Here is a 27,870-nt window from a genome sequence, read left to right as displayed (position 1 = left end):
CCAAGCAAAAAGACCTGCCACTTGGGAAAGGAGGGTGAAATTTTCACCCAGTATACCCAGATTCCTTAAAGCCATCAAAACATTGTTTATCTGTAGCATATTATATGTAATTAATATAGCCTGGTACTATCTTCCACAGTGTGAAACTCTGGAGGGATTGTTAAGGAATCTTAAAAATGAAAAAATCTTAAAAAGAAAGTCAGCAGAACTCAGGCTTTCATCCTCATCCGTGGAACTTCATAGCAAAACCCCAGGTCTGTTCCTCATGATGAAAGCTGATTAGTTTTTCTACCAACAGCACTGTCTTTCTCATTAGATTTACAGGGAAAGGTGGATTTTTGGGAATCCTCTAAAAAAACCTGTAACTTTTCAAGGTTAGAAGTGGATGACCGCTGAAAAAAAGTGACCATTAAGATAGTTACACACTGAGAAACATTTATCTATGATAAACTGTAATTATATAACTGATTACTCAGATGTCAGCCACGACCAGGGGACACTGCAGGGATAAGACTGCCATCATACCAGGCACTCTGCTGGCAGTGGTGTGCTCCATGCCAAAGTAAATGAAGAATCAAAAGGGGAAATAAAGACATCTCAAAGTGACATGGCTTCCTCACAGTCATAGAAAATGTTGCTGGCAGCACTGGTCTCCTAATCCTTCCTAATACTTTCTCCATTTTGAATGAATCGACTTTGTATTTGTTTTCAATTCTTGCCCACCGGCTTTATTATTAATTTATTAACATTTATCTATTATTGATATATATTAATTATTGATAATTATTAATGTATTAATTGTATCTTCTCAGTGAATAATTACAGTACATCAACATTCAACTTGAACACATGACAAAAAACATTTGTGAATGGAATAGTAAGCCTAAAGACGTGAATATTAGGAAGCAACTATTAAAAAGCTATTTAGCATAGAATCATAAATTGCTTGATTTTTTTATTTGTTACAGAATTCACTCACATAGCAATGATAAAATGATTAAATTTTTACTTTTGTTGGGTCCATATAACAATCCCAATGCTTTTCATATAGTAATCCAACACAGCTCAAAGGTCCAATACTGCAATGAGCTGCTCACGAACAATTTATTAATTGGTTACTTTGCAACATTATACACATTCTTTTGAGCAAAAAAATAGCTATTTCTTAGTTTATTAGTTATAAATTGTTCTCCTGGTTGCGTTCTAGAGGCTTTAAAGCACAAGCCATAATTGCATTTTTCCTTTCACATTTTCTTTTGCTTCAGTTATATACAGCCTTCAACTTCATTCCTTAAATTCTTGAGTCGTGCCACTATTACCCCTGTACCAGCCCCAGGCACTGACAGAGTGGTTTTGTGTGAATTTAGTGCTCCCTGAGAGGCTTTTCCCTGACAGCCTGGAAAACAAACTCCTCTTTATACATATGGCTAAAAGTGCAGCACAGAAGCGATGCTACAACCTCCCTGAATAGTTCAAGCAAGAGATGAGAAGATACATCCTTCATTTTCAGTGTCCTTTCCTAAATATCTTTGATGACACTTCCAGGGAGTCCAACACTTGATATAAGAGTGTTTTGTGTTATGGTCACTGGGAGGTAAGTCAACATTACCAGCTATTTCAGTCCTAAATGGCTTTTATTCTCCACCAGTATAGGCTGAGTTGGATCCACAAACCTCATTTTGGTTCTTGCACTGGTAGTAAATGTTGTAGGTAAAGTAGAGGAGGTGAGATACTTTGCTTCTGTGAGAGGTGAATCAATTTAGCCCATTTTGGCAAATTATTTAAGCACCAAAATGTTTTGTCTGCTTATGTGTTCAGAAGCTGGCAGAACTGTAGCCCACATCCCAATAACATTCCTGTTTATTCCCTTCTGTAGGCAACCTTTTAAACAAGATAAAAGGTTCAATTCAACCTTAAGGCATGTGCACAGATATCATCTTTCCCCTTCCCTCTTCCTCCCCAGTGTCTTAATTTATTTGCTAAACTAGAATAAACGGCAAATCATAGAGAGCTGTCTATACTATGAAAAGGAGGTGAACAAAGCTAGGAGGTTCTTCGAGGCAGCCTCAAGCAACCTCTGATGGGATATCTGAGCAACAGAAAGGATTTGGCTAGATGGGGCTTCGATCTTTGAAGTTGTGACCCCATGACATTCCTATGCCTCTCAAGCACCTGCGTTTTCTCTTAAATCCTGGCGTGTACTCCTTTTTCCTCTCTTACACCTTTCCCTAAAACAAAACCCCACAATTGATTTTGTATAACCACTTCAAGAGCAATCAATAGTTCCTGAAATTTAATGCAGCACTTTGTTAAGCTTGCAAAGGGAATAACAATTACGTGGGGCCAAATGCTGGGCCCAGGGCTGGTTTGCCCCTTTCAGATATGGGTGGAGAAGGTTTCCCTTGCATACTAATATGTTGTGTTGCAACAGGGGTCAATAGCTTCAGGCTTGGTCTTGATTAGTATTTAAAGGCATATTGTTGGAAAGTATTAGATGAGGCATTTTAACCCTACAGACAAGTGAGGAAACTAAAACCTGTATTTGCTGGACAGATTCCATTAGAAATGCACTAGGTAATACCTGTAAAAGCACATCATTCCTGGTCTCTGTGGTGCTTTAAAATGCATTCCTTAATATAGTCTAATTTGCATTTAATTCTAGAAGAGAATTACCTTGTTGCCACTGCCCACCCCAACCAGACCCCAACTGCCCAGTAGGCTGTATGAGGTAGATTGAGGTTTCGTCACCTCTTCTGCTCTTCAGAAGCCTTGCTCAAAAGGCAGCTCACTGCAAAACACAGTCTCCCCTCTGCAAGGTGCTGCAGGGCCAGCCACGATGATGGGAATCCTGAGGTTGTGGAAGATGTGGGCTGACAGGTAGCTGGGGGAGAGAGGTGCTGGCAAGCCTAAAGATGGCACAGAGGTTGAAGCAGAGACTGAGTCAGAAAGGTAAAAGTGGCAGATCTTAAGCAAGCTTGCCCATGATTTATACTTAAGGTGCCTCTCATTGTGAAGCATCCAGCCCCTCTTCATGCGCATGCCATGCTCCTTCCTTGGATGCTCGGTTTAGCAATGAAGTCACTGACCTTTTCGTTGTCCTCATGATGCTTCCAATGATTGAATGTAGGTTGTTTTCATCTCCCCAAATGCTGGCAGTCCTCTTCTTGTTATTAACCGTTCTGGTTTTATATCAATTTTATAAGTCCATTTCTGGAGGCAAGGAATCAGTGGAAGAGGATAAAAGGTATCAGAAGTTGTTATTAGGAGGTTACTGTGAAACAAAATGAACTGAAAATCCAGATTTCTGCACAGGAAAGAGCGCCACACAGGAAATGTCCTTCCTAAGGGCAGGCGCGGCCCGATCCATGCTACTGGATAATGGTTTTCTGACACCTAATGATTTATTCTCCAAATTTTACACCATCTTGGAATTCCTCATCATCTAATGCTTTAACTCCTGGAGATGCTGTACACAAGAACAGCTTCAGAAGTTCCCAGATCCTGCTGGGTTTTTCCTGATTTCTAGCTTTGGATTTATCTGTGGGGAGGCATAAAAGGACAGAGAATGGATTTCTCAGCTATTTTAAAGGAGACATTAAGGAGAGAGGCAATGATTAAAATACATTAACCCTGTGAAGTGAGAAAAAGATGAGGGAATACAGGGTAAAAGTAAAAAAAAGAAGCTCTAAATATGCTCCAGAGCTGTCATGCAAAGGTAAAAAAGAAAAGTGTTTCCATTATGTAAGCTAGAGCTAGAAAAAATTGCCAGGGAATGTACATCCCCAGCAACAAACAAATTTTTGTTTTATCATTGGTTTTTCACCAGGAGGTGGGGCTGTTAAGCACTGAATTTATTCGGTGCTGCACTGAAAAACTGTAGGTAAAATGAAAACTGTCTTTCTCTTCCTTTTCCCTCTGAAACTCATTGTGAAAATGTGAGCAAAAAGCATGAACTTTCTAGATATTTTAAGCATTGATTTCATATTCTGATGCAAAAATGGAAATAACTTTAAAAAGATTTAAATGAACTGCCTCTAGGAGTGAATTAAGTACCAATAGCTAATTAAAACATACATTAATTTGGGAGACTGGAAAGCTCAGGAGGTTTGTAATTATTACTATTCCCAAGTTTCTATTGAGTCTATTTCTAGGATAGCTCTGCAATCCAGTTACAAAGATTAAGTCACAAAAAGAAATCACAGGACCCTGCAATGTGGCTAATTGCATAATAAAAAGATAAACACATTTAAGGTCACTTGATTCTAATTCTGACAAGCTGCCACAAGGGATGAAAGCAGCTTTTCTAAAGTAAAGAGCCTGAGCTGAGGGAAGTGCTTATTTCTGGTGCTTCCATGGCTCCTGCTTTCACCACGTCTGAGGGAGATGTTGCAGACCCCTTGGAATGGGAAGGTGCAGCCAAAGGAAGGAAACATGCGGCACAGCAGGGAAATAAGTGCAGGCCTGAGCCCTCGCCTTATATCCTAGCTGTTGAGACAAGATGCCTCAATGGCAGGTCCACTGGCCTCTCTTCAGTGTCAGAATTGCCATGTAATTGTTGAAGATGCACTTCTCCATTTCATAAGATATGTGTGATGGGCATATAATTACTGGGACAGACTTGCACCTAGGATGATTTAAAGGGATTCTTATCCCCATCATGCTGTGTGGCAAGCTCTCACCTAATATGGCAGGAAACATAGTTATCACACTGTGCTGATCTGCTTCTGCACCTGCAGAGAAAGCATTTCTGACAGACATCACCAGAGATTGTCAATCCTTTCCCTGTCCTCACAAATACCCTGGGTACAGCCCACCCTCAACCAAAGCTAAAGAAAAGACCTGAAGTCCTTGCAGTGGATCTTAACAGACATCCACCTAGACATTCGAAGAGTCCTTGCCTTGTCACAGGACTTAGGTGGATCCCCTAACACCTGCCACATCAGAGGTGGCCCTAACCCGTTCACAATCCAAAGTCGCAGTCAGGAGTTAACTAGCTCAGAGAAGACCATCAAGACATCCACATTTACCAGGGAGGGTACAGTCACCAGGCAAGGGAAGTCAAGAATTATTTCCGGCCACTGGTGCTATTGAGTTCAGGAGTAATGACTGATCATTGCGTCCTGTGGCAGTCACAGCTTCTGCCAGCTCATCCAAATGCTTCCTCCCACTCACAACACAGCACTTCCCTCTCCTCCAAGAAGATGACTCATGCTGTGTTCACTTCCACCCACAGCCCGGTGCCTGCCAGGCACTAGGAATAAAGCACAGCCAAAATGTGGCCTTGGGTCTCGTGGCGAGTTCTATCTGCAGCATATGGAGGGCAATGAAGTCCCAGTTGTTATTCGGTCTCCTCCGTGGCTTCATCTAGGTACTGAGCAAGATGGAAACTCATGAACAAGAGGGGGTTTGTGATAGTGAGCTGCCTTGCGTTGTGCCCTACTTGAAAACATCAAACCCCAAAAGAGTTTGAAGGCCACTTAGCACATATTTGTGATCAATTGTTTCCAAAGTTAATAATAAATTTATTCAAATAAGGGTGGATACCTTGTTCCTGTCCATAAGTAGACAGAGAGCATTAACTAGACAGTGAGAGTTTGATTTTCATATCCATATAAAAACTGGCATCAGGAGCTGGCCTGTTAAAACTTCCAGAAGGCCCAACAGAGGGATATAACACACAGATAAAGCAACTTGCTCTGTTCAGTGATTTTAATGTTTGTCAGCATTAGGAATGAAGGGACTGTGCAGCATTCAGGTTTCAACTCTTGGGCTGACAAATCACAAATTTAATTCTTTAGTGGGCAAAGATTTCCTTTGTGATCTCAGATTTGTCACTCCACACCATTTCTAAATACACCATCTGTATCCAGATGCCATATATGCCCATCTACCATAATGTGCTGGTGGTGTAGTGAGAGAGAAGCTTGAAAATATTTAATGCTAATATTTGGGAAGCATCAACACTACAAAATCCTGGTAGACCTCTGTGAATTTCCTCTCCCTGGTGCCTAGGCATAGAGTGCAGTCCGCATAGGGCAGCAACAGAACAAGGTCAGGACACATTGCTAGAAAAGGGGTTCCTGGGGTTCCTCTCCTTGTTCTAGTGAATATTTAAATATTATATATAAACTAGATCAGATATTAAAGGAAGAAGTGAGAGGTTAAGAGGTCTTTAACTCAAAGTCCCCTATAAAGTTTATGGTGCTGTCTCAGAGGGATGGGGCATGAATTCAAGTCCTCTCAGGTAGGGGATGTCTGGTGTAAGTGCTCTAAACACTGATTCATTGCTTAACAGAGAAAATACCTAACCTCTTTCCACCCTCCCTTTTCTGGTTGGATTTAGAAATGATTCCAACTTCCTGGAGCTTTTTAAATGACAGTAGCTGTTTCGGTGTATATTTTGGCATTATGCCTTTGGCTGAAACCTGCAGATGACTTTAAAGTGCCAGTGTCTCACTGACATACAAGAATATCTTGGAAGACCTTGACCAGAAAAATGTAGAGTTATCTGTTCAGAGATATTAAATTCCTATTGTAAAACACTCAGATTAGACTGGTGCGAGGGCAAAGTCATAAGCTATTCTGAGGAGGAGAGATATTATTGCAGTGTGATATAAATGCTGTAGATGGGGGTTTTACTGTGGATTCAATGAAGCCAGAATTTCATCCTACACCACTGAACTCTTAAGTTAGAAATCTTGCATATAGCCCATACTCAACTGACCATTGTGCGTTTCTCTGCTCCTGACCTGAAACAGGGCAAAATAATTGACCTGTGAGTTCCTTGTTTATCACTAGTCACACATGGGTTTGGGTTTTTTTTTCCTTTTTCTTTCGGCTCATGGTCAAAATACAAACACCCAATACATCCAAAACCTATTTTATTTTCCATAAATCTTTTTTTTTTTTCCTTCGCTAGCAGCAACTTTCTAGTCCTGAAACTTTGCTTTACCTCTGGCTGAAATTTCACACTCATTTAATATTAAAATTTGACAAACTAGAAACATTAAAGCTGAATTATCAAGTAGTTTGAGGCTACAATTTAATCTACTATAAAGCAGACTCATTCTAGTAGAGAATGTCTTGCGGTAGTTTTACTGCCTGTGCTTAATATACTCTTTTGTTTCTTAGCAGTTACTTACAGCTTAAATAATTAACCACAGTTTATGCTTGACATTACAATATTCTTCTTCTTTGCATACAGACATGGCTGAACTGATTTGATTGTGAGATCCTCTGGGCAAAACTGCTGTTTCTTCTGTCTTACACATGACTGAGAAAATTAACAGGTAAAAGCAACAATATAGTGAATCTCATTCAGGCAAAAGAAGGGGTGTAACATAAAAACAAATATCTGGATCCTGATTCTGATTTGAATCCATGTCGTGGTTTAACCCCAGCCAGCAACTCAGCACCACCCAGTCGCTTCCCCCTTCCCCCTCCCAGTGGGATGGGGAGGAGGGAAAAAAAAAAGGTAAAACTCGTGGGCTGAGATAAGAACAGTTTAATAACTAAAGTAAAATAAAATATACTACTAAATAAGAATAATAATCATAATAATATAATAATAATATTTGTAATGAAAAGGAATATAACAAAAAAAAAGAGAAATAAAACCCCCCAAAAAGACAAATGATGCACAATGCAATTGCTCACCACCTGCTGACCAAGGAGCGATCCCCGCCTCCCGGCCAGCTCCCCCCCCACCCCGTTTATATACTGGGCATGATGTTCTATGGTATGAAACAGTCGGATTCCCCTGGTCCACACCAGTTCTAAGCCGGCTGCTAGGCGTCATTTTTTATGGTGGAAAAAAAAGAAGAAAACACATGAATCGTTACATCTGGAACCTTCATATACAAATATTCATAACCTTTGTTCAACACAGAGTTTGGTCCCACCAGTGAGAGGTTATGATATTGTAACTTCTAGCACCTTTGTCTCACTAATCAAGTATGACAGTAGAGGTCCATAAATTCCCAACTCTGAAAGTCATGTTGTATTTCCTGCAAGGAAAGCACTGACATTTCCAAACATAGGTCATGAATTTGGGGGGGCAAGATTTGATCAGGATGCTGTTGTCTTCCTTGTGCCAAAAAGCACAGTTCTCTTTCAAGCAAGTTCTGTTCCCAGCTTGAAGTTGAGTGTAATGTCGGTGCTCATGAAAAAGAAAACAAATAGCCCAGCTACGATGAGTTATGCTGTGTGCAGAAAGTGTGAATGGAAAGGTGACAACCTTAGCCAAAAGAAAATAAAAGGACAAAAAGGATAGCAGATTTGTTTTAAACATTCTGACAGGGTACTAGTAACGAAGAAAAAATGATGGACACTATAAAAGTAGCAGAAAATGTGCTTGTGACCAGAAGTCAAAGATTTGTTTGCTTTTTTTGTGCCAGACTGCTCGTGCAGTACTGCATACTTTTATATGATCATTTATTATTTCAAAGGTTTTGTAGGTGTTCCCAGTATGGGAAACAGCACAATGCGGCAAAAACTGGCACAAGGGCACACTCAGATCCTGATCCCAGTTTCTCAAATTTCAAATGAGCTCAGACTTGAAATTTCATTTGCAGCTCCTCTCTGAAGACAACACATCTCGGCTCATACTATCAATTTATTTCTTTGTTCTCCCTATAGCATGGGCTATTTGCAGTGATAGCTTGCTTTAACATCTTAATCTATGCTGCAACACAATTCAGAGGTGCTTCTGTTCCATTGGGACACATAACAGCTACCGGACCCATAATGGTGAAATAAATCCCCAGTAAAATGAATGTAAATGCTCCCTTTAGCTTGAATGATTTCATCGATTATTTTGAAAATCAGCTAAATATAGATAGCACCTTTTTAATCTTTAACTTTTCAGCATTTTCATATAACTGGAATTTCTTTTCTTTTGTTTCTTGTGAAACATAGTTGAGAATATGTCTCTAGAGGGAGGCATGGAAATTTTTGGCTTGTTTAACCATGAAAAGTCCATCTCAGAATCTTTCCTGAGCTGAAACATTCATTGAAACAGGGCTTGCTTTATTATGTGAAGAAATGGAAAATGGCTTTTATTTTTACAGCTGTTGCATGGCTGGTACATATGTCTGTATTGATATCAGCAGATGTTATAGTCTGATTCTATCTGTCAAGGATGAATAAATGTTTAGTGGATGACGGGCGTGAAGTTCATGTGTTGCAAATGTTACTAGACCATGACTCAAAGAGCATTATAGATGGTGATACGGTGTTGGCTGTATGTATATATCTGCCCTTAGCTTCCCCAGGGCATAATTTAGGAAGGTATCTGTTCACTATTCACCCTTTCCAAATGTATTTCTAGCTGTAGAAATAAAACCATTTTAGTTCACCCGTTCACCTAATTCGCCTATTCTGTCTCATTCATGCTGATGTAACCCAGGAGCCGTGCCATTTGCTTCTTCAAAGTTTTATTAGATTTACAGGGGTAAAAACAAGAATTTGGCCCTAGACAGGATTAGATACAGAGCACGCTTATTGTTGAATAGATAAATCTGCCTTCAGTTTAGTTTTTCTCAGTTAGGTAAACACAAAGAAATCTTGCCCTCCATTCTTTGCAAGCTTTGGTATACTTTTCCATTTACATGAGAGGCTTTTTTTCTTCTTTACTTTTTTTCTGTTTCAGAGTGACAGAAGCCTTCCATTCTTTTGAAAGAGCTAGAGACCATTAAACACTATTGAAATGAAAATAAAAATCCCACAGAAAAATCTCAAAACCTGGCAGGGCGGAGAAGCTTATTCCCACCTTATGCAATATGGACTTGGTGTCTTATACATAAAAGAGAAAAAAGAGGCTTTGAAAAAGGCAATCATGAGGAGGAGGAAGCAGTAGAAATCAGACTTGGCCAGCCTGTATAGCAAAACAGAGCTTTGTGGGTGTTCAGCCTTTCCTGCACCAAAAATGCAACCCACAAATTAAGTCCTGGTCCCTGCTCTCTCCCTAGCCCTATCACTTCTGTTTCATCCACCCCTGCTCAAGAAGAAAAGACAGAAACACCAGCTGTTTCATAATAGTAGCACATTTTATTGTGGTAGAAGACAGGAGATACAAAACAGAGGAGGAGATTGGACTTGGGGCAAAAAAGATCAAGGGACCAGGAAAACTGCTCTCCTGAGCTGACTTTTGGTTGTTCTAGTTTGTAACAGGAGCAACAAAGATATCAGGAGATGTTTGACAGGTCCCTTTCTGCTGGTGAGGTACTTGATCTACTCAAATTCCTCTCCACCCTTTTGCTTATGTAGTTTGGTTTTGTGCAATTTAATTTGCATACCTTCATGTAGTCCTCGAACCTGATTCTTTTTACAATAGATCCCCTTTGTATTTCCTTGGCTCTATAAAGGGGACTTAATATTTTATATTTGCATTGATTTTCAGGACTTCTGTGCCATCAGAGTACTGAAAAAAGAGCTTAATGACTCTGAAAATCTACCTCCATCCACTGCATCTGGTTTACTTTAGTCTCAAGGAGATCTCTGGCATTCGTGTGTTACTGTTCTCCAAAGGATACATAGCTGTAGTGTCCTCAGCTCTGAGTTACTAGGAGAGCCTGAAGTCATCTGTCAGTTGAGATGGTTGCTGAGGCACTTTCACACCTACATAATCACAGTGTGGTTAGGTTGGGATCACATTCCTGAATCACCTGGAGTCCACGTGTGAGCACATGACACTGCATGACCTGGCTTTCAATGATTTAGAAAGGGATAATGTGTGACCAGTGTTCTGTAATTTCAGAACATAATTTTTTTTTTCTCACATATGACAGGCCAGAGAAGAACTTGTGAAGCAGAACTTGTGAACTTTGTCATAAGCACTGTCTGGATGAGGAATTTCTCTATTCCTACAAAGCAATTTTTTGCATCCAGCTTGCAGGTGTCTTCCTGTCAATTAGAGTGACCAGTTCCTTGGTGAGTTCATCACCTGTATACCTGAACGCTACAAAGAAGACAGTGGAGGAAGTTCTCGTGCTTTGGACCCAGTTAGTTATCATCTCCACTTAGGGAACAGAGAAGTGAAGGATGTTGCACTTCTAGAGACAGCATGAGATCGTAGGAGTTCCCTGCTCATTACTGTTTCTCAGACCACAAGACTATGCTATTCTTGTGCTGCACTTTGATAAGCCAGGCTTTTTCTTTCAGCCTTCTTCTTTTGTTTCTGGTTTCTTTTTTTTGTTCCACATTCTTGTGCTGAATTCTAGTAACCTCTGAAACAGAGTAAGATGTGCTTTACACCTTCTCAGCAATGTTCCCTTGCTTGTTCTGTCCTTAAAATGAATTCTTTAGTTATTTTTTTCTTTCCTCAGGGGGATGTCCTGTTCTGTATTTTGCTCAACAAGAAGAAAAGAATGATTTTTCTATTTTTCTATTATTTTTCTTTAAATAAAGTCAGGACATATAAGGAATTAAAACAGGGCAGTAAAATGTATGCTTTCGAGACTGGGGACATACGGACTGTAGAAGCGCTTAACTGGTAACATAATAGCAGCAAAGCATTCACGGTATGGATGCAGCTGTACTGGAAATGTTCTGTTTGTTACCAGTAAAGGAAAATAATCCACAAGGAAGGCACAAATCTGTTTTTTTCTGTATAATTGTATTTAGTTTTGTTGACCTCCTGATATTACTTGGGAAAACACACAAGCTGAAAAAAATCCACATAGAGATTGGATTTCTGTGAAAACAAGATGAAAATAATTTTACTTAACAAAATAATCATGAAATATAAGTAAATAAAAATCATCCCATGCAGATATGACATAGGAAATGCATGTGCTGCTGTGACTTATAAGAAATGTGTATAAAGGAATGTGAATACAAAATGAAAAGAAAAATTCCTGAGGGGGAAATTACTTATTTTAGTGCAGAAATCTTAACTAATTTACCTAAGTTCAATAACTGAGTTTTGAGAAGTATTTGAATATCTGAAATGGGAAGCATTACAGTCCTATTCTTCAAGGACAGAAGAACATATTTGGGGTGCCAGAATGATCTTTTATTACTTCAATCAATATTATGAAACATTTTAATCTATAAAAATGTAATTGGATATGGTTACACTGTTTTCTTGCAATCTAAATAAGGCAAAGATAATGTTTATGTCTGCTTGGCAATTAAGTGCTTTCTTCAAACTTGTTGCCCGTCTAAAGCCTTGACTCAGCTCTTTCTCATGCATCTGATATTGTCTGATTCTAGAAATTCCTCTTAGTCTAACTAGTTGGCCTGTACTGCCTTATGTGTTACCGATGTATGCTAATCTCATCCTCTTACCCATTCTGTCTGCAACAGTTGTGATATACTGTTTCCCATACTATTTTACATAGAATACTATTATTTAAGCCTAAGAATTAGGATTAAATTATAGACACACATAGGACCTTCCATTGGCACAGCTCTTTCAGTGAGTAAACACATCCCTCAGACCCAGACCACTTAGTCTAGCCAGGAACTAAGGAACTACAAAGGCTTAATAAGTTTACTAAATTTAACACATACCTGAGCTTCAGAAATGAACTGAAAAATTACTGTGACAGAGTGCCAGATACTCTTCCAAGATAGCAAATGTTGTGGGATCATGACCATCCTATCTTGCCTGCATGGCTGATCAGAGGCTGGGTTTGCTAGAGCTGATTGAATGGAAAAGACTTGATACAGAGAGACTGAGAAAAGGCAAGAAGTAAGCAGTTATAATTTATACAATTGCAAGGTAACTACTGGATCATGTTATAATTTAGATATTAAATTGCTTCCATCTAAGGCTAAGCCAACCCTATGAATGTTCATCAGTTGAGATCTGTCAAAGTCAGGATTATGAACATATATCATCCATGCACTAAAAAGGGCAATTACTGGTATAGCTTGCCATGCTAATGGAGATGCTTTGGGCTATTGGACCAAAGTGCAACATTGCTAGTAGAGCCGTGCACAAACCAGGAGAATTTTGCTGCTGTAATATACAGTTCTACTTGGACCACTAAAGCACTTGGAAGCTGGATAAACTTGTAGGTTCTTCCTGCTGTTGGCTGACCTGTTTGTATGTTTATTACTCTTCAAAAAGCCTGGAGATTTCCTCTGTTTTAATCTATGAGATAGACAACGTGGTCTGGTCAAAACTTATTATTATTCTAACCATTAATGTTGTGTGGCTTGAAGAAGAAGGATGTCTTCCCTCGGGTTACATCAACTCAAGCTCTTTCTGTTTTTAAAAGGGTAGGTCTTACAGGGGACAAAATCTTTGATACTGCAAAGCTGAGTATTAACCGTCCTCAGAAGCTATTGCATTGTCTGCAGTGAAAGCATTTGATAATTTCCAGTCACTTCATAGTTCTCCACCAGTTGTTGATAGTCCTTTTGACAATCATGAAGGAGATCTACACTTAGTACTGAGGGCACTAATACCTCTTCTGAACAAAAATTACAGGAACTCAGAGCATCTGAGTGGGGAAACTGCTGCTACTTACAGTCATACAGTCATACAGTCATACAGTTATTTATTTACTATGTATTAGTTACCAAGAATCTTTTACTGATTTCAAATTCGCTTTAGTGGGAAGAATCAGAACATGCCTTTTCAACACAGCCCAGAGGAAAGGTTAATAATGAAGTCTATTTCCTCACTAAAGTCTAGGAAAACATTGCGATTTTCAGGATAACCACCACTGTTCCTTGGTGAATGTTGGTCCTGCTCTAACAGATGTAGTTAGAGGTATTAGAGTCCAAAAGTCCCTCTGGAAATCACTGCCCAGGGACCTCTGTCCCTACTATCTCCTCTTTCCTTTGGAGGGACTTGGTGTCCCTAGAAGAGTTTGCAATCTCCATGGCCTCTGAGTTCCGGGACAGCAATTTTTTCTGGCCAGTAAATGAACTGTAGCTCAGGTACAAGGCTCCTCTGAGCCACACTTGTATTCTGTGAATCCCAAAGCAGATCAACAAGACCATAGATCTCACCCAGAACATTAGGCATATTCAGAGAAAGAGCTTAAAAGAGAATCAAATATCACTTTTTACTGGCATATTGAGATACTGATTTGTACAAGAATGATTTTCAAGTTACGATAGGATAAATAGCAAAATAATTGTTATACACTTTGTATAATACAGTCACTAAATAAATACGTAGACAGATAAATAAATACATTGCAGTAATAAATAGATCGATAGATAGATAGATTGATAGATAAAGTGCAGTAATGATAGATGTTGAAGGGAGCAAAATCTACTTTTCCACATGATCCATAAATACCAGTGAAATCTGTGCACTGATTGCGTGAAAGCAGTTGTTTGTTGTGCCAGCCTTCTGCATAAGGATGACCGGATGCAAGGAGGGTTTCATGCCTATGACTTACAGAGACTTTTTAAAAATGAAACCTGTCTTTGTCTTTATCTTAATACAATAGCAAGGATATGAAATGGCACCAATAGTTTCCTAATGACATGCAATGAAGTTGAAACATTCTCAAGAGAGATAAAGAGGAATTAAAGGAGAAGCAGACTTCAGTAGACAAAGCCCATGGTTACAGTTATACTTTGGCTACTAATGGATACTCCTAACATTAGAATCCTAATATTTCTCCTAAGCTTTAGGAATGCACAGTTCTGTCCCTTCCTGACTGGTGCAACCTATTTCCCAGGGAATAACAGAATTAACTGCCTCAGCCAGAAGAGACTCCACATTTGGAGTCGGACAAGGCATCTTTGAGGTTTCTTAGACCAGTATTTAACAGAAGTGCTGTCAGCCCAATGAAAAAGTCAACTTCACACATTTTATATGCATTTATACATATTCCTTTCTGTATGAGGTAGAACCACATTTTGTCTATTAATTAAGCACAGCCACCCTGTAGTGCCTATACGTAACTTACAGGTAAGGTATGTGAGGCATCTGTCAGTAATAGAGCAAGAAATGAGTCTAACTCTTGGGTTCTTCATCTAACCCCTACGCCATAAGCCTGCCTATTAGCAGGGAAGGTTTAGGTGGGAAAATGACAGAGACTGATCTGGCAGCTTTATTTTCCTCCCCTACGCCCTGCTTAGATTCCAGGTACGCACAGCTCTGGCGACAATCATGTCTTTCCATAATACTTATTCCTTCCACTCTGTGCAACTGAGGTTGGAGCTCATTGTGATAGACCTTGTTGAACCATATCCATATTTGACTAACTTTGGTGTCTTGTGACTTATTTAAATGTAAATTGCTTGTAACAAATGGACATCCAGTTCTTTTTGTTCCTCATGAGTGGAACTGTTACCTGAGAGAGATATTTTGGATACAGTGTGCAGCACTGACTGCCAGCCTGCAATAAAAATTATGCCAGACTGGAAAACTCAGAAAGAGGCTGCAAGGATGATTAAAGGTCTGAGAATTTTTTTTTGCAGTGAAGGATTTAGAAAGCTGAATTTAGTTTGTTTAAAGGAAAGAAGTTAGCAGCAGATTTAATCAAAGCCCAGAAGTACCAATGGGAGTGATATTTCTGATGCCACGGTTCTCCTTAATCTAGGAGAGAAAAGTTAATAAGAATCAGTGGTTAGAAGCTGATACCAAACAACATAATTTTAGATACAAGCCTTAACTGTTAGCCCTGAGCCGGGAATGATTAAAAACTAAAGACTCTTTCCATTCTATTAAGTGTCTAGATTCATTCTTTGTTTGGAAAATGATGGTCCAGATACAGGAGTTCCATGGTGGAAAGCTATTGCTTGTGTTGGCCAGGAGCTCAGTTCACATCAGTGTTTTGTCCTTAAAATTCACAGCTCTGTGAAATGAGGGTTAGATCCTTTTGTATACACCCAGAAGAAAAGAGAAGCCCAACTCAGGAGACATAGGCCAAATATGGAAGTGGAAACAGAGAGGAGAGTGAAGTGATGTACCCCATGCCAAACTGTGGGTGGCAAAATCAAAAATAAAACGAGGCTTCCTGATTCTCAGTGTGTTTCTATATTTGTTTGGCCACAGAAGTTACTATTCTAGTAACTAGGGCTTGTCAGAAAAGTGTTTTTCTTTTTTTGAAACCATTGATTTTTTAGAAATAGCAAGCAAACACCTGAAGACTATTTCAAAAGCTCTGGCTGAAACTCAAAAGTTCTGATATCATGAGATTTGCAGTTTGCAGTCACTGTGCTCTTGGCAATTTTTTTTTTTTTTTTTCCTGATCAGGATGCCCACTTTGCCCACTGTGCATTTGTTCTCCTGTTCTTATTGAGCTACTTCAGTATGTCAGGAGAGTCCCACAGCCAGAGGTACCATATGGAAGATGTGTACAGGTCAGTGGGCCTGAATATAGAAGGAGAATAAAAGAATGGAAGCAAATAAACGGTGACATCAGGGAGCAACTTGGCAAGGTTTTAATCAAAATTGTGTCTTTCACCCACCAATATTCAGATTTCTTCTGAATAAGTTCATTTTTTAATTATCATTTAAAAAAAAACCCAACAATAAAACACAAAATTTTTTTCCATGCAGAGTAGATATTTAAAAATATATGAAAGTGACAAAAAAATTCTTTTCTTCAGTTTCAACAGAAAAAAATTCAGTCAGCTATTCTAATGACAGCCAGTAGTAATAAAGAATCAGAATTTCAGTGTGTTATCATCCAAAAGCCCAGATGTTTATCTGACAGGTGTCTGAATATTTTTGACAGGCATATTTTCATTACACAAAGACTCATAAAAAAATCATATTTTCATCTTTGAACATTACTAGCTACCTATTTGCTTTGAAAATAATGTTTCTTTTTCTAGCATTTTTACTAACCACCATATAGTCAAGATCAGGATGAACAGAAACAGGCAATTAAAAGAAACTTTCATTAACATTTTCAGCGTAATTGAGTTTAAGAATGGAGGATACTTCTTGTTTTATGTAAATTGACTGAGATATTTCAAATCAAGGTATCACTGTGAGCAAACTCTTTTAATTGCCAAGTCCTTATATTATTATATAAAATTATATGGTTTTTTATAAAATATAAAAAGCATATATATTATACTATAATTATATAACGTATAGTATAGATGTATGTTATATAATATATTTTTAAATATTATTAAAGATACATAAATATATAATTCTTATAATAGCTAATGGTTTAGATATTAGTTATATAATAGTTTCATATGTTATGTTTATTAAATGATATTCGTATGACACATTAACAGACCATTAATGAAGCACATCTTCATAAATTTGATGTTATTGTCAGATGGGTAACGTAACTTTATTCAACCTTGAAAAATACTGCACTCAAGTTCCCCTGTGAAGTTATTAATGACTAGATTGATTCAAGTTTCCATGACAACATATTGCTGTGCAGGATCAGGTGGAATTTTACAATGGTAAGTTGTTTTAAGAATTGAATTCAGCATGAAATAGGACCAATGTACCATTAGGAACTGGCTTGAACCTGTGTAGGAATTAATAGCCAAGGTGCAACCCTTCTGCTTCATGAGGCTGTGCACAAGCAGCTCCACTTACAGGGCACAGACACTGTGCATCCATTCCCTTTTCCATCTGGGACAACCCTGAGACTGGGACCCAGCATTAGCTTGCTTTGGGACATTCTGTAACAAAAGATGTTTGAGTATAACTGGGGGTTTGTGCTAGTATAGTTTAAAACTAGAAGTGAAGCTCTCCTGGAGAGACAAACTGGCAGGATAAGGGAAGCTGCCTTCCTCTCTGGCACCATTTCACACTAAGTCCTTTTCACCTCTTACTCTAATGCTGTGGCTCTTCGGCATTTAGATTCTGGTAAGATAGGAAGGATGCTAAACTGCAGAAAAATGCAATCATCTATGGAAGCAATTGAATTTCTTTTAGATCCTTACATCTCCTTTGGTACCTGGATGGTTTATTAGATTAGTTCCATGTCTTTAGTCTTTGTTTGTTTTCTTAAATACCCCCTCTCCTCAAACACCTTTCTCCCATAGTATAATTAGTTAGCAGCTTCCTGTGGTGGATGTAGGTATTGAGGAAATTAACAGAGGAGGGACTAATGAGACTGAAACCAGTAACTGTTCAGAGAAGAATTGCTTTTGTGACAGAAGATTTGATGGTCCAGATCTCATGGTCCAAATTTACAATTAGCGGCAGACTTCTTACGTGACCAGAAATTCACTTAGGTTACCTTCCTATTTCTATGATGCTTCCCCTCTCACATGTTTTTTCTCTCTCACCTACTTTGATATACATATTTTGGGGCTAAGGTTGTCAAGGTCTGCCACAGAGACAGCCACATTTGAAACGGGAAATGAGAGGTCATCACAGCACTGAGGCTGAGCTCAACTGATGTGATTCAGGAACATGCACATCCTAACAAAGTGTTAGAAAAAGGAGAGGAGACCAAAGTACAGATAACCTTCTTACTTCAGTGGATCTCCATCCGGTATATATCATGTTTCTGTACTGCATCCATCGCAAGGAGTCTACTATCTTGACTGAGGCCTGAAAAAACTATCTTTGTAATATCAAAGTGCAATAACTGTGGTCATCTGGATTAATTCAGGGTTGTATTACATTCACAAAGTTATTTGTGAAAGATTGTTTAAACTGTTATCCAAAGACTTAAGGTTTCTGTATTTTTAAAGCTAAACTAGTTACCTTTTTTAAAAAAAAAGTTTATTTTTAGAAACAAAACAAAACAAAAAACTTTCCCTGAAAATTTAGTTTCTTAGCCATGAATAAGGCAAAATTGAGTCTATTATTCACCAAATGACCATTTATGTAAGAAAGATGGTTTTAGCCAAACACTCTTCTTGTGAGTATTAAACAGCTTTTTATATACTATTCGCTCTGACAGCTCAGGCCCGTGGGATTATTTCTTACCTGATATGGACCTTAAATAGACATTTAGCCATTATGACAGCTCATTGGTCTGGAAGAGAGAACAGGTTAAGGTATCCTTTTTACAGCAGCATACCACTACAGGAATACCTTTTGATACCAATCTGGTCTTACACATTATTAAAACCAGTGGTTTGGGAAACTGGAGGGTGAAGGAAAAGTTTTTATGGATTGTGAACCTTTCCTGCTTCTCTGGGTAGGACTCATTTTACCTAAGTTTAATTATCTAACAGTTAGGTGTCCAGCCTCCTTATAGAATCTGTGAAGGAGAGAAACATTAGACAACAATTCACCTCATCTCTCTCAAACCCATTTTAGGATGGGATCAGTAATTTTTTAGGATGTGCCTGTTGACCTACAAATAATAGGAGAACCAAAAGGAATAGTTTAGACTAGATGCTTACTTTTTCAGCTAGACATAGATCAGTCCATACCATGTTTTCCACCTATCTTTTGGACATGCCTGCATTTTTTTTTACTTCTTTGATGAGAGAAGTCTGATATAAAAATTTCTTTCCATTAAGTGATCATTTTGGAGAGAAATTTTTTTACAGTACATTAAAACAAAAAACCATGCAATACATTTTAGGAGTGCCAAATCTGATACTCTGATAGTGATGAGACTACTGCAGCTCCATGCCCCCAGGTCCACCCAGGAACAAGATTGAGCATGTGTTCCCAGTAAGCATACATACGCAGAGCACGTATATACAACACATCTATACATGGCTGACCACATAGATCAACACAGATATATCACCTCAGCACTCAAACACAAATAGCACCAATGGCCGTACCCTGTTCCCTTCTCCAGCTGATCAGGATGACGGTCTGTCAGTAGGAAGCCTATACATACGTGCAATGTGGATCCTTCCAACAGCTGTGATCAGGCACTCATTCTAGCCAGCAGCTGCCCCTGGGTCCCAGTCTGCCCAGTTGCTGACACTTGGGCATAGAAGCCCATGGTGCTGCTGCCCCACTCCAGTTGCTTGTGCATGCGAATACAAATACATACAGGCACACACACTATGGAGTCCACCAGTAACAGGCATTAGACACTCAGCCTATCTAGTAACTGGCCCTTGAATCCTCCGATCTCCAGTTGCCGCATGTGCAGAGATACACACATGTAAAAGGGTCTCTCAGTTGATCCCCAGAACTTACTGTCTCCAGTAGTTGGCTTGGACCTCCTGGTCCCTCTGGTAGCTAAGTGGCAGGCCTTCCCGTATCTCAGTCTGTCCCAGACTTATGGCCACTTCAATACCTGCCTCCTAAGCTTCTTACCTACTCGCCACCAAGTCCTGCTTAATACTAAGTGTCAGTCACACACTGACATATGTATCCACACTGTATGCACACACTCCAGTTTCTCCAGTTGCTGTTGTCCAGAAATATGGGCCTGTGATTGTCCCATTCCAGTTGCTGGCCGTTGTGCTTCTGGGCTCCTTTGAGTGTGTGCAGATCATCCTTGTATCATATAACCTAACAATATACATCTACATTACTTTCCCCAGTGTGTTTTACAGATTCTATATAAAACAACCACTTAATTTCTCAGTAAGAAATAGCTGTTCCTGGCATGAAATGTGGCATCTGTTCAACAGAGCATGGCTCCTTCTATAGCCAAATACCGTAACGTCAAACTAAAAATGCAGACTATTGGCTAAATACCCAAAGGCCAAATCTAACCTAGACAACATGGGTAAGATTGCTTGAAAAAATGTCCTGTGATCCTAGGTGGCTTCCAGTAAGTTTCACTTTAATTTCACGTCTCTTTCCAAAAAAACAGCCTCCTCAGCAAATGTTGCCAGAGACAGAAGCTGATTTGATTTCTAAAACCGTATTTAGTGTGTTTGAGGGATGGATTCTCTCAAATTTCCACAGTGATCAAGGACCATGGTATTGATATTAACTCCATATTTGGAAGAGCACCAAATTGAATTAAAAGCCAATATCAGATCATTGAGTGCAAAACCATTATCTTGGGAAAGTACTGATCTTCAAAAGCATAATGTACTTCAGCTGTGAAAAAAATAAGTTGTTTACCTGAATTTGAAAAATGCTATTGTTTTCACATTTTCTGGTGCTGTTTCCCAATGCAAGTACAATGCTAACTGAGATTGAATGAAGGCCTGATTTCATAGCTTTAAATAGAATAGGTCTTGCCTAGTTGTGAGGATATAATTTATTTGCTAAGTAGGCTATGTGCTAGTGTACTGGATGAAGATAATGTTTCATTAGTCAAATTAAAACATATTTGAATGTCTCTTTTTGTATCAGTTTTTACACTTCTGTATTAAATATTATTCATAGGATCCATTGTAATTTTTTCTCTCTGATTAAGAGACAATGCTAAACACTGAGCAGTGAATGACAGGTGAGAGTACTGTTTTATGCTAATTGATTTTTAAAGTAGCCCATGAACTAGAAACAATTCAGAACTACTGAAATTAAAGTCTCACAGAGATTATATGCATGGAGATTTTCATTTAAAAAGATGAATTGTGGATTTTTTCCTTATTGCGGTACTGTAATTACTGTAAAAGTGAAGCAATAAACACAATCTGATGGCTGATCCTATCTTGTATAACTTAATAGTCTTCTCGTAACACAAATGTTACATGAATTTTCATGTATAAAACGACTGATGTGATTATTATAAAGCAAATTGAATATGCTAGATATGATCAATATACTTGAAGTGCAAAAGCTCCAGAGAACTGGAAGATGGTTAATGTGAAGCCAGCAGATCTTTCAAGGGAGACTCCAGGAACTGTAGAGTAATAGTGCGTTGTCCAGTAGAATCTCTAATGGAGAGTAGAATTAATGGACAAATGGATAAACAGTGGGTGTGTGCCAATGTAGCCTTTGGAAAAGATTTCATACCATATATACCTACCTACTGGGGTACTTTGAAGAATCAATGAATATGTGGATTTATTAATGTATTTATTTGGACTTCCAAAAGATATTCAATAAAAAGCCAAAGAAAGGCATTGAGGAAACCCACCAAATACTCTTACCAAAATCAAGCTGCTGTGGTATAAAATGGAAGTTCCTTTTATGGTGGAATAATTTGTTAATTGCTAGGAAAAGGGGAATAGCAGTAAGCAGTCAGACTTACAGTATAGGTAGGTCAGCAGTGAGTTCCCCAGTATCTGTCCTGGGAAAAGGGTGTGAACAATGAGTCAACAAAGCTTGCTGATGATACTAAGTCAGTAATTTATGGTAGGAAAGACAGGGCAGCTGATGGCTTCTGGAAGATATTACAACACTGAATAAGTAAGCAATAAAATGACAGATGACATTCAATGTAAATAAATTTAAAGTGATGCTCAAGCAGTAATACAGTCCAAACTTTACATAGAAAATGATTGGTTTTGAGTGGACTGTTATCACCCAGGAACAAGACCTGGGGTTACAGTATATAATTCTGTGAAAATATTAGCTAAATGATAAGCAGTGTCAACAAAGCAAACTGAATATTCAGAATTACAGAAAAAAAATAAAATAAAGAACATCATTATGCCACTTTACATGTCCATAGTGTGTCCACATCCTCTGTAGGGTATGATATTCTCATTCCTCCCCAGCTTTTATCTAAAAAAAAAAAAAAAAAAAAAAAATTAAAAAAAGGAGAAATAGAGAGTTTCAGAGGAGCAAAAGGTGATCGAAGGTCTGGAACAGGTTCTTCACTCATATGTAGATTCGGCTTTTTCAACCTGCAAACAGACAGTCCAGGAGGATATTAATGAGACCTATAAACCATAGATGTCCTAAAGAAGATGGATGGGGATCAGCTGTTTGCTGTCTTTTCCAGTACAAAACCAAACCACCTAATGGAAATCAACCTAAAGGAAACTAACAAGTGGCAAATTGAAAAGAAATTAAAAAGAGCAGCTTTCATACAGGATGAAGAATCTGCCCAGGCTACTGTTTACAAGGACAGCTGTCTGTTTCTGGAAGCCACTGAGTCATAAACTGCTGGAGGCAAGGAGAGTATTTTCAGGAAGTATTAGTATTTGCTGCCTGATACCACCTCCCAGATATTCACTGTTGATCACTGTCAGAGATGATAGAATAACTGTATCTCAGTTCTGACACAATATGCCTATTTTTATATGATTATCTTGAGATCCAACCTCCTGCGTGCTGTGGTTAAGTGTAGAGCACAAAGAGGTCATTTTTTCTTTGGAGACAATGCATTAGAGTGATTTAAAAATAGATGAAGTGTCCAAGGAGCTTACTTGAAAAGACTTTAGAGTACACTGAGAAGCTTCAAAAGTTATCAACATGTACGGATGTTTTGGGGGTGCTAAATCATTAAGCTTTCTTTGCAGTATTTTCTTTCCTTTCAGAAAAAAAAAATCTGTTACTTAACAAAGCAGAAGTACTGAAAATAATGAGAGATTCATATAAATGAAACAGGTCTCTCCAATGTTCTGTCAAATGAATAAGGTCTGGTGCAGTAAGTTACTGCATGCCAGTTGTGCTTCTGCAGTCGTTGGTAAGGAGTCAATTCAGTCAACTGAATATAAGTACTTAGCGCTATTTGAAATGGCTCATGGTATCTGAGACATCCTCAAGGATCTGGCAGATACAACACAAAAGTTAAGCCAGACCCTTCTGGAGTAGGAGCTTGAAATCAGACAAAGACTGTGGCACAGTAAATGGCACTAGATGCCAATGTTTAACTGCAAAGTAACTGTGTACCTGCAGGTCTGTGTAGCTGCACCTAAGTTATCCCTTGTGAGGTGATGTGACTTAGCCCAAAACATCAGTGAAACAATGTTATCTCCCATTTCACTCCCAACAACTTCATGAATTAAGAACATGCAAATGGACAGTCACTTACATTCTGTTTTCTCCATTTCTTTTAAGTTGCCACATTGGTCCTATGTCCAAATAAAAAAATCACAAAATGAAGTCCAGGCTTATTGTGCATTACCAGCCAACTTTGTCACTCCTCCTTTTTCATTCTTTTTCTAAATATCACCTGATTCTACTTCTGTAATGTGATAGAATGTGCACAATCCATTTGTTAGGCAAAGGGGTTATAGTTCTGTATCAGTTCTTTAATGAAGCATACAGGCACAAACGTTAATTTTTTATTTGCTAATAGAGATATATGTCAGTAGAATAACAACTTCAAAGAATCAAACAATAATGAGAACTTCTCTTTAATTAAGCATTTCACCAAATGGAATAGTAGGGAGAAGAATCTTAGGAAGCCATAATTAAATTTTATGAGACTGAGCGTCTGAACTCTACTCCACCCAGGCAGCAGCAGCAAGATGCAACTGTGTCACTGACAACAATGAAGGTGTAAAAATAGAACATAGTCATTACTCTTCTGAAGTGAACCAAATTTTATTGTCTTCTTCCTCCCCACCCCCCCACCTCCACCAATAAAACATGCTAACACGTTAACCACATACAACTATTGCAGGCCCAGTCCTGGAGGTGACACATTTTCCCAGCCAAGGATTAACCTTCTGAAAAAAAGTGTTTCAGAGAGAAAATCTTGAGGGGAACCAGTCGCTGGGTATCTTACCTTTCTGCCTCACATACACCACATGCTTTAATTGGTCCAGTGGAGATATGATGGAAATCTCTCATCACTACATTGCCAATCCAAGGGAACTTCACTGCCTTTTTCCCAAAATTGTGACTGGCCGCTGAATAGGGCTGCCAGCCATTCCAGAAGGCACACCGGTTTTGCTGCTAACACAGCATCTGCAGGTGCAGGGGATCAGTATCTTCCCAATGAGAAATAATGTGAAAATCAGAACCAGTGTTTACACTGACATCTGCAACCGTGGTGATATTTTTCTAACCCCATGCTCATACCACATCCAACTGAGATGACTCACCTAAGGACCGATCTGAAAGGAGCGATGTGGGTAGGAACGGGAAAAATCCTTCTTGGTTCTTATGTGCTAACTCAATTTCCTCTGTGAAAGATGGATACGAAAATTCACAAGCCATTTCCCGTTGATGTGAAGGACTGTTGCAAGGACAAAATAATAGCATACATAGTGGGACATTTAAATGTGACTTGAAGAGCATACTTTGGAGTAGGCTGAGGTTAGATAAAGTACTGTATTACCCTCCAATAACTTCTATATGCGTTAGAGTACAGTGATAGTAATGCATTCACTGTCCTATTTTCTTAATCCTCTTGCTTGTGGAGCTGTGGCGTGGGTGGAAATCAAGATTAAAAGACAGGAGTCTAGATAACTGTGCATAGCTAAGCCCTGAAAATATTAATTTTTGTCTTTGAACTGTGCTAGTCATGGTGGGGAGTAAATTAATGCAGGATTAGAAACATTATTTTATACAAGATGTGATACAGGGCTAAACTGAAGAGCTCTATTCCCTGTTAATTAAACCACATAGTTCATATTGTTCAAAAATACTGATTTAAGGAGCAGAACTTCAAATTAGAAAATATTTTGGTCTGCTTATGTTTAATTTTAATTAACTGGAGACATACTAATTTGACAAGTGTTTCACAACACAGAACTTGTAAAGGGAGAGTTGAAGGTTATGCTTCATCTGTAGGCTATATTTTAAGTACAACTGCATTAAAAAAAATCTTAAATACATACTACAGCCTTACAACATAAGACATTTAAAACACTTTACTGTAGGCTTTTTATCAAACAAATGGTTTTGCTTGGCATAAAATTATTGGCTAAATAACCCTGAACTTCACCACTACATACTTCAACAAACATAACTGATGATTTCATTTTGTTGGAACAAAATGAATTCTAGAAACTACACCCATGCGGTGGAATACAGCTCACCTAACATCAGCATTCTGGGGGGAGTCATCCCATGCTAATCTGGTGTCTAACATAAACTATAACTCAGTCTTCAGAGATAAAAATCTCACTTCAGTGATGAGAGAGGAAGCCTAAGTGATTAACTTAAGATCTAAGCATTTGATTTTTTTCAGCAATAAACTGAAAAAATAAAAATTCAGGTGAATCCCACTTCTAGGTTACTGATACCAATTTTGTTCAGGCAAATAACTTTCTACATTATATTTGCTTGCTGAAGAACCAAAGTGGGAGTGATTAATTTCATATTAGATTTTCTGCAGAATTCAGTGGGTTTGGATCTCCTTGGAATTGACACTGTAGATGTTTCTGTTCTGGAAATCCAAGCTCCTGTTTCTGTATCACACTGGGATATCAGTATCTCCCAAGTATTAAATATATGTTATGAATAATAGAAAACATAAAATCGGAGGTGAGGCACCAGACAACTTAAGTAGTTGAGTATGATGCCTTGGTATCTTCAATATCTAGGTGAGAAATGTGAAGATAAAAATTTTCTTCTAATTTCTATCTTACATTTATTAACAGCCAATTTTCCTTCCACTTGATTTGTTTCCACTATGTGTATCTGTTGCTCTCCTTTCTTTCGACAATGATACTTAAAATCATTAATTGCTTGTGCTTCTCAGGTTGATTGTTCTGCTCTGGAGAAAAGGACTTTTCCCATACTAAGACTTTGCTTACCTAAGATTTTAAAGAAATCTTTAGAGATAGGTTGGCCCACTTGGCTCTGGAAGGATCAACTTCTCTTCTATGGGTTGCAGCCCCATGACTGAGAACTGATTCTAGGAAAAAAATGATCTTCAAGATATGTCTGCGAGACAGTAGAAGAAAGGCAGTGTCTTAGTCTGGTTAATCTCACACAGAGCTGTGAGAAAGGAAAGGTTGTGGGCTTCATGAAATATCCAGCTGGTTGTTGAATATGGTGAAGAGAAGAATGGGAATATGAAGTGCTAAGTTACCTGAGAATGCTGTTGCTAAAAGAGGACCTGCTTGTGAGTTTCAGAAAGTTTTCCAGGCTGCCGTTTCTGCTTTTCAATTGTACAATCAAATCAAGTGAACATTTTCAGGTTTGAGTAGTGGGAAGCAATCATATTTTTGTACTCTTGTAGTCACCACATTTTGATTACTTCAGGGTGAATTGCTTGCCTTTTTTAATGCCATAAGTTGTGCTTAATATCACAGTGTTCAGATATTGATAATTGTTCCCTGAGCAGGGAGATCCCTGAACTTTTCTGTAGGGAATTTAATTTTTTAAATATAATTCTTCGAGCAACCATGTGATTGAGATTAGGGAATGGATCTTGTAAAAAAATGGCAAAGTCTTCATCTGAAGACAAAGTTTACTTTCCACAGATTTTTCCATATAATTTTCCTCTTTAAGAATCACTTTTAGTTAAACACAACAGTACACACAATTCTTTTCACAATGAGCACTAAATTAAACTCTTTTCTTTTTTAATTCATAAGGCCAGTAGCACAGGCAATAACACAAAAGTGTGCAAAAATCATTAACTAAATGATGTCAAGTCTTCTTGGAGAACATCTCTTAGATGGAAAGTCTGAGGTATGACTGAAGATTTGATCAAGGTCTGATAGCTATTACAGGAGGTGAAGTCTTCAAAACTTTCTCACAGTCTTTTGAAGTAGAATCTCTTGATCAAGTCAGTCAGTGCAGCCAGGGAGCTGGAAAAGCCATGTCTCTTGACAACAGACCAGAACTGGGAAAATGAAAATAGAGTAGGAGGTTTGGAAGATGAGAAGAGCTGCGGGGGAACTGTGATAGGAAAAGGAGCAGGCTCAGCAGCTTAGCCTCATCTCAGTACAAGCCGTAGCTATTCGTCTGCTAATAGGAACAACAGAGTTGTGTTGTGGAGCAACATCAGGGATATAGGAGGAACTGGCATTTCGTTCAGCTTCTGAATCTCAGTTTCCCAGAGGTTTTCAGGTAACCTTCTAAGGCTTCCAGGATGCTCCTCAGAAAATATCCCTGTCTTGTTTTTCATATCCTGAATCAGTAGAAAACTGTCATGGTGAGAACCTTTACAACTGGTGACAGATGGGGAGTATAGGGTTTGTCTATACTTGCATTTATTTTGCGGGGGGGGGGGGGGGGGGGAAGCCTATTCTTTACTAAAATATTCTAGATCAACTTTTCTAAATTCATGC

Source organism: Gymnogyps californianus, chromosome 2, assembly GCF_018139145.2.
Source record: "Gymnogyps californianus isolate 813 chromosome 2, ASM1813914v2, whole genome shotgun sequence".
NCBI lineage: Eukaryota > Metazoa > Chordata > Aves > Accipitriformes > Cathartidae > Gymnogyps > Gymnogyps californianus.
This window is presented reverse-complemented; position numbering follows the sequence as displayed.